This window comes from Oncorhynchus keta, chromosome 15 (assembly GCF_023373465.1).
Source record: "Oncorhynchus keta strain PuntledgeMale-10-30-2019 chromosome 15, Oket_V2, whole genome shotgun sequence".
NCBI classification, from domain to species: domain Eukaryota; kingdom Metazoa; phylum Chordata; class Actinopteri; order Salmoniformes; family Salmonidae; genus Oncorhynchus; species Oncorhynchus keta.
The window spans coordinates 23,360,914-23,373,171 of record NC_068435.1 but is presented as its reverse complement, the minus strand read 5'-3'; positions in this window follow the sequence as shown (position 1 = coordinate 23,373,171).

Here is a 12,258-nt window from a genome sequence, read left to right as displayed (position 1 = left end):
GAAAAGTTGCTAAATCTAGCAACAAAATTGCTAAATTGGCATCACTGCTGCCAACCAGTTCGGTTTTGGTCACGTGGGTTTGCACATAGTGATACAAATCATGAAATAGATTTATACAAATTACAGACAGTAGACTACAGCAAAATAAAACTTGATTGATTGAACATGAAATGTATTCCAATATGACTGAAAATAGGCCTATAGCCAAGTATGGTTTATATTTGAATGTTTTCTTTTTATACGTCACTTGTTTGTATCAATTGCAAAGACATTGGCAATTTTGTTCTGAAATTATCTGCGGTCACAAAGACGGATTAACCATGTGATTATATGTTTAGCAGAGATATTCTGTGTATAAAGTGACGCGGGAGGGCAAAAATCATTATGACGTTTGTATCTGTTTTACGAGTGGAGGCAGACGTTAGATTACGAGCGTTTTCAAATGCAACGTTAAAAACAATGGTTTTGGGAAACAGCTCGGAAGATTTAACGACGCTCCTACTAAGGTTCTAACGATGAATTTTAAGCCTTAAAATGGGCCCTGACCACTAGGCTATCTAACAAAGACCTGTGTTAGGCGGGACAATGTATCCTTTATTAGGCTACAGGAAGTCAGTAGAAGGCCTAAATTCACAGAGTTGATGAAAGAAGCCTTGTCTATGTGTAGCAATGCTATAGTGTTGAGCTCAATACATGTTTTTCTGTTGGATTTTGTCTGCGATCTAGTCTATTGCCATGTTCAAGACACCTAGGAACTCGGGGAAACGAGCTCTGACTGGGAAGACCCAAACTCGTAATTCCAAATCGGAAACATCGGCATCTTTCTAGAGTTCCGACTTTCCGACCTGAAGATTCACTGTCTTCATTATTTGACCTCGTTTTTCCCCCTAGTTCCCAGTTTTCTTGAAAGCACCATACCTCTAGAACATGGTCTAATATTTTAATCAACCTTTATTTAACTAGGCAAGTCAGTTAAGAAAAGAAATCTTATTTACAATGATGGCCTACCAAAAGGCAAAAGGCCTCCTTCGGAGATGGGGGCTGTGATTAAAAATGTAAAATATAGGACAAAACACACATCATGACAAGAGAGACCTAAAACAACAACATAGCATGGCAGCAACACATTAAAACATGAACATGTTTGAACAACACAAAAAAAATCTACAATGCATGAACTCCTGTCTTGTTGCTGCATGTGCACAAACAGCTAAATAACTGAGGCATAGGGCGTAGCCTACCTGCCTGGCCTTCCTGCCTTACCTACTACTGTAACCAAAGAACAATGGCATATAATTACATTAATTTATCAACTGGGTGGTTCGAGCCCTGAATGCTGATTGGCTGACAGCCATGGTATATCAGATCATGTACCACGGGTATGACAAAATGTTTATTTTTACTGCTCAAATTACATTGGTAACCAGTTTATAATAGCAATAAGGCACCTCGGGAGTTTGTGATATATGGCCAATATACCACGGCTAAATCTATGACATTAAAATGCCTATTTACTCTGTTCCATCTGAGCAATCCACTGTCTCTTCAGCCCAGGCACGGAAGTTAGAAACTTGATCTCCTCTATAAAAAGCATCTAGACATGATCTCACATTTCTTTTAGACTAAAATTTAGTTTTCAACAGTGGAGATATGTATAAACCTTACTCTTTGTCTTTGACATTTTCAACATTGTTTAAATTTTCAAATTCGATCTCCAACTGTCCCATAGTAATGAACGTGTAAGGGTCGGGAGTCGGGATGATAGAGGCAGGCAGCGTTTCTCAGCCAGTCGAAATCATGAATCAGCTGGCATCATTTTAATAAAAACAGAGAAATGTCAATTGAAAAAAGGTCAAATGAAACGAAGTGCAGCTCGTTTGCAGTCTTTCTAGCTTCAGTTTGAAGTTATTTTGTGTTATCTGTGTTGTTGGCTAGCTCCTCTGAACAACAGTGTCCTAACAAGAGAGCAAGGTTCTATGCCAGGCGAAATCGTGCCTCATTAGCTCATTGTTATGGACGTATCCACATTAATGTCACTAGGAAACAGCTTAAACAAATGTAGCTACTGTTGTTATTCTTTCTGCACTGTTTGATGTGATTATAAGTTAGCCGTAGTTAGCTAGCTAGCAAGCAAATACCCCTTGTATATAGTGTTGTTATTTTTATTTCATTGTGTTACTATTTTTCCTTTAGTTTATTTAGTTTTTTAAAAACTTTTTTCAACTCTGCATTGAGGTTAATAAGGGCTCGTAAGTAAGCATTTCACTGTTGTATTCGGTACATGTGACAAATAGATTTTGATTTGATGATGTGATAATGCACAGTATGTGAATAAATAATACTGTTCTACTAGGTTCTAACCCTGTATAATCTCTCGTGGACAGATTCGACCAAATTACGCAATATTTTTGTTCTGGCCTAACCGAGATTAGCCTGTCTAAGGTTGAGATAGAGCAAAATCCAAATGGAAGGGATTTTTTTATCAGAAAGAAACCCTCCAGCAACTGCATGCATTGATGATGACATGCCCTTGATTTAAGTGATAATGCCCGAGAAGACGGTTTTTAGTGGACATATTGGCACAGGTGTAGTTAGGCCCAAGACGAAGTCGAAGGTTACCAACATATTCAAATAATGATTGACATATTTTAATTGAAAACTTTATTTTGCTGAATTTATTCATACTATTTCATCCTTCCACAAGACATAGTCCCGAAACAAATTTTGGGTTGCTACCCAAGCCAGCTGATTGTTCGTTCCATTGGCTTGGTTGCCAGAGACGCGACCCAGTAGTTGGTGTGTTTGGACAATGATAGGTCCTTAGTGATGTGGACACCAAGGAACTTGAAGCTCTCGACCGTCTCCAATATAGCCTTGTTGATGTGAATGGGGGCATGCCCTGCCCTCCTTTTCCTGTAGTCCACAATCAGCTCCTTTGTCTTGCTCATGTTGAGGAAAAGATTGTTGTCCTGGCACCACACTGCCAGGTCTCTGACCTCCTCCCCATAGGCTGTCTCATCGTTGTCAGTGATCAGGCCTACCACATTTGCATCGTCAGCAAACTTAATGATGATGTTGGAGTCAAGCGTGGCCACGCAGTCATGGGTGAACAGGGAGTACAGGAGGGGACTAAACACGTACTCCTGAAGGACCCCCGTGTTGACGGTAAGCGTGGTGAATGTGTTGTTGCCTACTCTCACCACCTGGGGGAGGCCCGTCAGGAAGTCCAGGATCCAGTTGCAGAGGGAGGTGTTCAGTCCCAGGCTCCTTAGCTTAGTGATGAGCTTGGAAGGCACTATGGTGTTGAACACTGAGCTGTGGTCAATGAACAGCATTCTCACATAGGTGTTACTTTTATCCAGGTGGGAAAGGGCAGTGTGGAGTGCAATAGAGATTGTGCCATCTGTGGATTTGTTGGGGCAGTTTGCGAATTGGAGTGGGTCCAGGGTTTCTTCGATGATGACGTTGATGTGAGCCATGACCAGCCTTTCAAAACATTTCATGGCTACAGATGTGAGTGCTACAGGGCGGTAGTCTTTTAGGCAGGTTACCTTGGCATTCTTTGCCACAGGGATTATGGTGGTCTGCTTGAAACATGTAGGTATTACAGACGGGGTCAGGGAGAGGTTGGAAATGTCATTGAAGACACTTGCCAGCTGGTCAGCGCATGCTCTGAGTACGCGTCCTGGTAATCCGTCTGGCCCTGCGGCTTTGTGAATGTTAACTAGTTTAAAGATCTTAATCACATCGGCTACGGAGAGCACGATCACACAGTCATCCGGAAAAGCTGATGTTCTCATACATGGTTCAGTGTTGCTTGCCTCAAAGCGAGAATAGAAGGCATTTAGCTCGTCTGGTTGGCTCGCGTCATTAGGCAGCTCGAGGCTCGGTTTCCCTTTGTAGTCCGTTATAGTTTGCAAGCCCTGCCACATCCGACAAGTGTCAGAGCCGGTGTAGTAGGATTTGATCCTAGTCCTGTATTGAAATTTTGGGGGTGGATTTTTAAAAGTAGAAGCTCGAATTCTTTGGGCACAAACCTAGATAGTAAGACAGAACTCTGCAGGCTATCTCTGCAGTAGATTGCAACTCCGCCCCCCTTGGCAGTTCTATCTTGTCGGAAAATGTTGTAGTTGGGGATGGGGAAATTTCAGGATTTTTGGTGGCCAAGATTCAGACACGGCTAGGACATCAGGGTTGATGGAGTGTGCTAAAGCAGTGAATAAAACAAACTTAGGGAGGAGGCTTCTAATGTTAACATGCATGAAACCAAGGCTTTTACAGTTACAGAAGTCAACAAATGAGAGTGCCTTGGAAATGGGAGTGGTGCTTGGGGGTTGCAGGGCCTGGGTTAACCTCTACATCACCAGAGGAACAGAGGAGGAGAAGAATAAGGGTACGGCTAAAGGCTATAAGAACTGCTCGTCTATTTCGTTCGGAACAGAGAGTAAAAGGAGCAGATTTCTGGGCGAGGAAGAATAGATTCAGGGCATAATGCAGAGTTGAAGTCAGAAGTTTACATACATTTAGGTTGGAGTCATTAAAACTAGTTTTTCAACCACTCCAAAAATGTCTTGCTAACAAACTATAGTTTTGGCAAGTCGGTTAGGACATCTACTTTGTGCATGACACAAGTAATTTTTTAATTGTTTACAGACAGGTTATTTCACTTATAATTCACTGTATCACATTTCCAGTGGGTCAGAAGTTTTACATACACTAAATTGACTGTGCCTTTAAACAGCTTGGAAAATTCCAGAAAATGATGTCATGGCTTTAGAAGCTTCTGATAGGCTAATTGACGTCATTTGAGTCAATTGGTGGTCTCCCTGTGGATGTATTTCAAGGCCAACCTTCAAACTCAGTGCCTCTTTGCTTGACATCATGGGAAAATCAAAAGAAATCAGCCAAGACCTCAGAATAACAATTGTAGACCTCCACAAGTCTAGTTCGTCCTGAATGTACCACGTTCATCTATACAAACAATAGTACGCAAGTATAAACACCATGGGACCACGCAGCCGTCAAACCACTCAGGAAGGAGAAGCGTTCTGTCTCCTTGAAATGAACATATTTTGGTGTGAAATGTGCAAATCAATCCCAGAACAACAGCAAAGGACCTTGTGAAGATGCTGGAGGAAAAAAGTATATTTTTCCACAGTAAAACACGTCCTATATCGACATAACCTGAAAGTCCGCTCATCAAGGAAGAAGCCACTGCTCCAAAACTGCCATAAAAAAGGCCAGACTACGGTTTGCAACTGCACATGAGGACAAAGATTGTACTTTTCGGAGAAATGTACTCTGGTCTGATGAAACAAAAATAGAACTGTAGAAGATTCTTGAAAGTAGCTATGCAGCGATGCTCCCCATCCAATCTGACAGTGCTTGAGAGGATCTGTAGAGATGAATGGGAGAAATACCCCAAATACAGGTGTGCCAAGCTTGTAGTGTCATACCCAAGAAGACCCGAGGCTGTAATCGCTGCCAAAGGTGCTTCAACAAAGTACTGAGTAAAGGATCTGAATACTTATGTATATGTGATATTTCAGTTTTCAGGTTTTGCTTTGTCATTATGGGATATTGTGTGTAGATTGATCAGGGGGAAAAACGATTTACTCAAAGGCTGTAACCTAACAAAATGTGGAAAAGGTCAAGGGGTCTGAATACTTTCTGAAGGCACTGTAGATAAACCAACCAATAAATGGATATGATCTCATTAACAAAATATCTGAAATCAAACATAATTTGCTCCTCACATATTTGAGCATAATTGAAAGCTACATGAAGATTACAGTTTTACACCAGAAGTCAGATTATTCTGTTTATTAACCTTCAGTCGATTTACTGGTGTGTCAATCTAAATTTACATAACAAAAAAATCCCCATGAAAATACATCAGTTTTGGCCTCCCGGGTGGCGCAGTGGTTAAGGGCGCTGTACTATCAGAGTCCCTGGGTTCGCGCCCAGGCTCTGTCGCGACCGGGAGGTCCGTGGGGCGACGCACAATTGGCCTAGCATCGCCCGGGTTAGGGAGGGCGTGGTCGGTAGGGGTGTCCTTGTCTCATCGCGCACCAGCGACTCCTGTGGCGGGCTGGGCGCAGTGTGCGCTAGCCAAGGTGGCCAGGTGCACAGTGTTTCCTCCGGCGCATTGGTGCGGCTGGCTTCCGGGTTGGATGCACACTGTGTTAAGAAGCAGTGCGGCTTGGTTGGTTTGTGTATCGGAGGACGCATGACTTTCAACCTTCGTCTCTCCCGAGCCCGTACGGGAGTTGTAACGATGAGACAAGATAGTAGCTTCTACAACAATTGGATACCACGAAAAAGGGGTAAAATAAAAAAATGAAAAAAATGAAAATACATCAGTTTAAACTAGAGATATCATGTTTTTTCCAATTGATGGGTCCACCGCATCCGACAGTATCGCCCCCCAAGTTGTTAAATATGTGTAAAAAAATATGTATATATAAACAATATATATATCCTAGATTTAGGACAGACACTTCAAAACCTTGTTTCTTTTTTAATATGTCATTAATGCGTTTCTATGAGATTTAGTAGTAAAGGCCAAAATCAATATTTTATAAGAAAATACATAAAGGTGTCCTAAAATGTCACGCCCTGACCTTAGAGATCCTTATTTATTCTCCATGTTTGGTTAGGTCAGGGTGTGACTCGGGTGGGAAAATCTATGTTTTCTATTTCTTTGTTGTTTTGCGGAGTGTGGTTCCCAATCAGAGGCAGCTGTCTATCGTTGTCTCTGATTGGGAATCACATATAAATTGTGATTTTCCGTTTGGGTTTTGTGGGGTGTTATTTTCTGTTTAGTGTCTGTGCCTGACGGAACTGTTCGCTTTCGTTTATTTAAAAAAAAAAAAAAAAATTTGGGGGGGGGATTTGTTATTTTTGTTTGAGTGTTTCTTGAAAATAAATATCATTAACACTTTCCACGCTGCTCTTTGGTCCACTCTTCCTTCCCACGACGAGTGCCGTTACATAAAATTCTAAATCAAATAGCTAAATGATCCATAGTATGACCATCTTAAAACAATTCCATATGTCAGCTTAACACCCTTATTCCCCCAATGTCTTAGACTCTAAAGAATTAAAACATTTCACTCAGTGCTATGTTGATCACACATTGCACCAACAATTCCTTCTATAAGAAAGAAAACCGAGTTGTCTTTTGATGGGGCCTGGTGCCCGTGATTCCAATCAGAGTTTAATGAAGGTGAATTTGGTCTTCTTGGTGGGGCCACGAGCAGCAGCCTAGCCATCTGTCAACGTGATTGCATGGCGGCTGGTATCTCTGGAGAGTCATGATGGTACAGATTGGGCTCTGGCCTCCAGTCGGACCACATGCACAGAGCCAGATGGTGCGCGCGCGCACACACACACACTCACACACACACACACACACACACACACACACACACACACACACACACACACACACACACACACACACACACACACACACACACACACACACACACACACACACACACACACACACACACACACACACACACACACACACACACACCAGCACACGCACACGCACACCCACACACACACACTTATTACGAGTCCTTATCTCAGTGCAGGAGTGTAACCATTAGGAGTGTACAACCATTCCCCTCAGGAGCCTCACTCCTCCGTACACCCAAGCTGTTCCTCCTCTTCCTACATGCACAGACAGATAGGCCCCGTAGCTGGCATGGGTTATGCCAAGAAAGATGATTCACACATCGCTATAATCAACGTTGTTGTTTGGTTTGCATTTCTCTCAAGGCCTAGATGTTCTGAAAAGGAATGTGCTGTTTATTTAATATGGTATTCAAACAATTGTAAATAATTGTGACATTTTGTATTATTTTCGGTCCTATCCTAGAATCATGTGTCTGGGATGGAAAAATACCTTGATTTTCATATTTCAACATCCACCTTCTGCACACAGTTATTTAATGTTTCAAGTTTTATTGTCACATGCACAGGATACAGCAGGTGTAAAACAGTACAGTGAAATAAAAACGTACAGTGAAATGCTTAACTTGCGAGCGGGATTCAAATCAAAAGTAACAGTCAGTATCTGGTGTGGCCACCAGCTGCATTAAGTACTGCAGTGCATCTCCTCCTCATGGACTGCACCAGATTTGCCAGTTCTTGCTGTGAGATGTTACCCCACTCTTCCACCAAGGCACATGCAAATTCCGGACATTTCTAGGGGGAATGGCCCTAGCCCTCAACCTCCGATCCAACAGGTCCCAGACGTGCTCAATGGGATTGAGATCCGGGCTCTACACTGGCCATGGCAGAACACTGACATTCCTGTCTTGCAGGAAATCCAGCACAGAACGAGCAGTATGGCTGGAGGCATTGTCATGCTGGAGGGTCATGTCAGGATGAGCCTGCAGGAAGGGTACAATATGAGGGAGGAGGATGTCTTCCCTGTAATGCACAGCGTTGAGAGTGCCTGCAATGACAACAAGCTCAGTCCGATGATGCTGTGACACACCGCCCCAGATCATGACGGACCCTTCACCTCCAAATCGATCCCACTCCAGAGTACAGGCCTCGGTGTAACGCTCATTCCTTTGACGATAAACTCAAATCTGACCATCACCCCTGGTGAGACAAAACCATGACTCGTCAGTGAAGACCAGTCCTGTCTGGTCCAGCGACGGTGGGTTTGTGCCCATAGGTGAAATTGTTGCCGGTGATGTCTGGTGAGGACCTGCCTTACAACAGGCCTACAAGCCCTCAGTCCAGCCTCTCTCAGCCTATTGCGGACAGTCTGATGGAGGGATTGTGCGTTCCTGGTGTAACTTGGGCAATTGTTGTTGCCATCCTGTACCTGTCCCACAGGTCTGATGTGCGGATGTACCGATCCTGTGCAGGTGTTGTTACACGTGGTCTGCCACTGCGGGGGTGATCAGCTGTCCGTCCTGTCTCCCTGTAGCACTGTCTTAGGCATCTCACAGTATGGACAATTTTTGGCCCTGGCCACATCTGCAGTCATGCCTCCTTACAGCAAGCCTAAGGCACATTCACCCAGATGAGCAGGGACCCTGGGCATCTTTCTTTTGGTGTTTTTCAGAGTCAGTAGAAAGGCCTCTTTAGTGTCCTAAGTTTTAATAATTGTGACCTTAATTGCCTACTGTTCTTAAGCTGTTAGTGTCTTAATGACCGTTCCACAGGTGCATGTTCATTAATTGTTTATGGTTCATTCAACAAGCATGGGAACCAGTGGTTAAACCCTTTACAATGAAGATCTCTGAAGTTATTTGGATTTTTACGAATTATCTTTGAAAGACAGGATCCTGAAAAAGGGCTGTTTCTTTTTTTGCTGAGTTTAGTAATAATAATCATAATAAACATTACAGGAACATCGAATGGTCATATGAATTACTATAATCAATCAATCAATCAATCAATTATGGCGGCAGTGTATGTGGTACTTGCATGGTAATGAGTGAGTGTGAGTGTGAGTGTGTGTGATGTGTCAGTGAGTGTGCGAGCATAGGTGCCTTAGTGTGTGCGTATGTGGGTGTGTATACGTGAATGTGAAGAGTGAGTGTCAATGTAGGTGTGTGTGGCTATGGTATTGGAGACCTGAGGATGAGCCGGTAGTCAGTTGTGATAGTCTGTGGGAGAGAGGGAGGGCAGTGGTAGTTATCTATTCAACAATCTTACGGCCTGAGGAAAGAAGAGCTTTCAGAGCCTGTTGGTTCGCGACCCGATGCTCCGATACCCGCTGCTGTACGGGAGCAGAGAGAACAGTCCATGGCTCGGGTAGCTGTATTCCTTAGCAGTTTTTCAGGCCTTACTCAGACAACACCTGGCATGAATGTCTTGGCTCGCCCCCAGTGATGCGCTGGTCCGTCCGCACCACCTACTGTAGGGCCTTGCGGTCACTGGTGGAGAAATTGCCATACTAGGCGGTGATACAGCCAGCCACGATGGTACATTTGATTTTGTCAGCCACACATATTAGTTATTGTTTTGCTATGTGAGTCATGTTGACATTGACCAAGAAAAGATACAGAAATCCTGGAAACGTGTCAGAAAACCCTTTATTTACTCCTCTATTAGTCTGTCACGGCTGTCAGCAAACAGCTGGCCATCACTGACAATAACTGCTTTCCAGTGGCTCACACCCAAAAATACATCTTGGCTTGGCTCAGGTCCCATGACAATTATTGCCAAATTGATGAGGTTGAGAGGTATAAAAATTCTGGCCTTCAACAAAATTGCCATGAGGGGTGGCTAGCTCTTGGAACAGTATTTAATTTAATTCAAGCAATACAATGTAATGCAACACTTTACAGACCATCTGCAGATACAGTATTGGCATTCCATTCCACTCTGGGGATATTAAATCATAGGCTTGACTAAGGCTATTCTAAAATCACCAGTCTGTCGACCGCAAACCGCCTGGCTGATATACAGTATAAACCTTTTCAACGGCTTTTTGAGGTTTATAGACAGCTCATACTATCTCCACAGTCTATTGATGACCTGGGTCCTTTGGTTCGTACACAGTAATGACTACTGTAAATAATCACACACACTCCGCAGGGCCAGTATGGTAATCAATCAGGTGCATGTGTGTGTGTGTGTGCCTCTTCCATGCATGTTGCAGTGTTTTGACACCACACATAGAGAACCAGGCTGGGTGTGGGAGGAGCACCATATGGGCTGGGACTTCATGGTCTGATCTATCTCTGCTTCTTCTCCATAGGCTCCCTCCCTTGAATAGGAAACCGAGCATGAATGACCTTCAATGTGCCATGATCCTTTGTTTACAACATTAGCCTCCAACTGACAGAAACATCAAAAAAACACCTGTATGTAAATGTAGATGTCTGACCAAGATGATAGAGGCCGGTGTTCAGTAAACAATCCCAACCAGTTCAACCCATTATGTTTGGATGTATTTACTTGCTTTGATTCACCTCCAACGCTCACTCTTGAAGTTTAGATGAGATGGTACAGTATCAAATGTTGATCGTATAATTCAGATCTTGATGATTATTGTAAAGAATCCATTTCAGATGGAAACAGTGGTGGAAATAGTCCCCAACTGCCATACTTGAGTAAAAGTAAAGATACCATCATAAAAAATAACTCAATTAAAAGTGAAAGTCATCCAGTAAAATACTACTTGAGCCAAAGTTTAAAAGTATTTGATTTTAAATATACTTAAGTATCAAAAGTAATGGTAATTTCAAAAATATACTTAAGTATCACAAGTAAAAGTATAAGTCATTTAAAATTACTTACATTAGGCAAACCAGACGGCACAATTTTCAGTTAATTTTTTATTTTTCGGACATTCGGGGGCACACTCCAACACTCAGAAATCATTTTCAAATTAAGAATTTGTGTTTAGTGAATCTGCCAGATCAGAGACAGTAGAGATGACCAGGGAGGTTCTCTTGATATGTGTGTGAATTGGACCATTTTCCTGTCCTGTTATGCATCCATAATGTATCTGTAAGTACTTTTGGGTGTCAGGGAAAATGTATGGAGTAAAAAGTACGTAATTTTTCTTTAGGAATGTAGTGAAGTAAAAGTAAAAGTTGTCAAAAATAGAAATAGTAAAGTAAAACACAGATACCCCCCAAAAATACTTAAGTAGTACTTCAAAGTATTTGTACACCACTTGATGGAAAGATGTAATAATCTGAAAAACTCTCAACTCCTAAAAATATAGAATCTAGAGAGCAGGAGATTCAATATTCAACACAGCTAATGAGCCATTCATTTCACAAATAGGGATAATTACTTAATTACCTCAACTAATGATAATGACTTTAATGATTCAGCATTTTGGTTAAATGATCTTGATTGATTGCACACCAAACAGGGAAAGAGGATAAACAAGGTAATTTCCTACTCAGCGTCTTTGATCTTATCTGTATAATAAATAGTGCTATATAAATTAAATAGATTATTATTCATGGCAATGCTAAAACATATATATTTCACATGTGAAGCTACTCCACCGCCCTTCTCATACTTTCATTGAGCCATATTATTTGGACATTCTGAGCTATGTGGGCCCCATACTCTAGTCTAGCCCCTCGTGAAGGACACAATTGCTGTGAAAGCAACAAATCATCTACAACCTCTAATGAAATATCATTAAGGCCATTATCATTTCATAATCATGAGCTTGTTCCACCCACATCAAAGGCAGTCAGGCTCTGATAAGAGTTAATAAATAATGTATTACCAAGTGGTTCTCATTCAAAA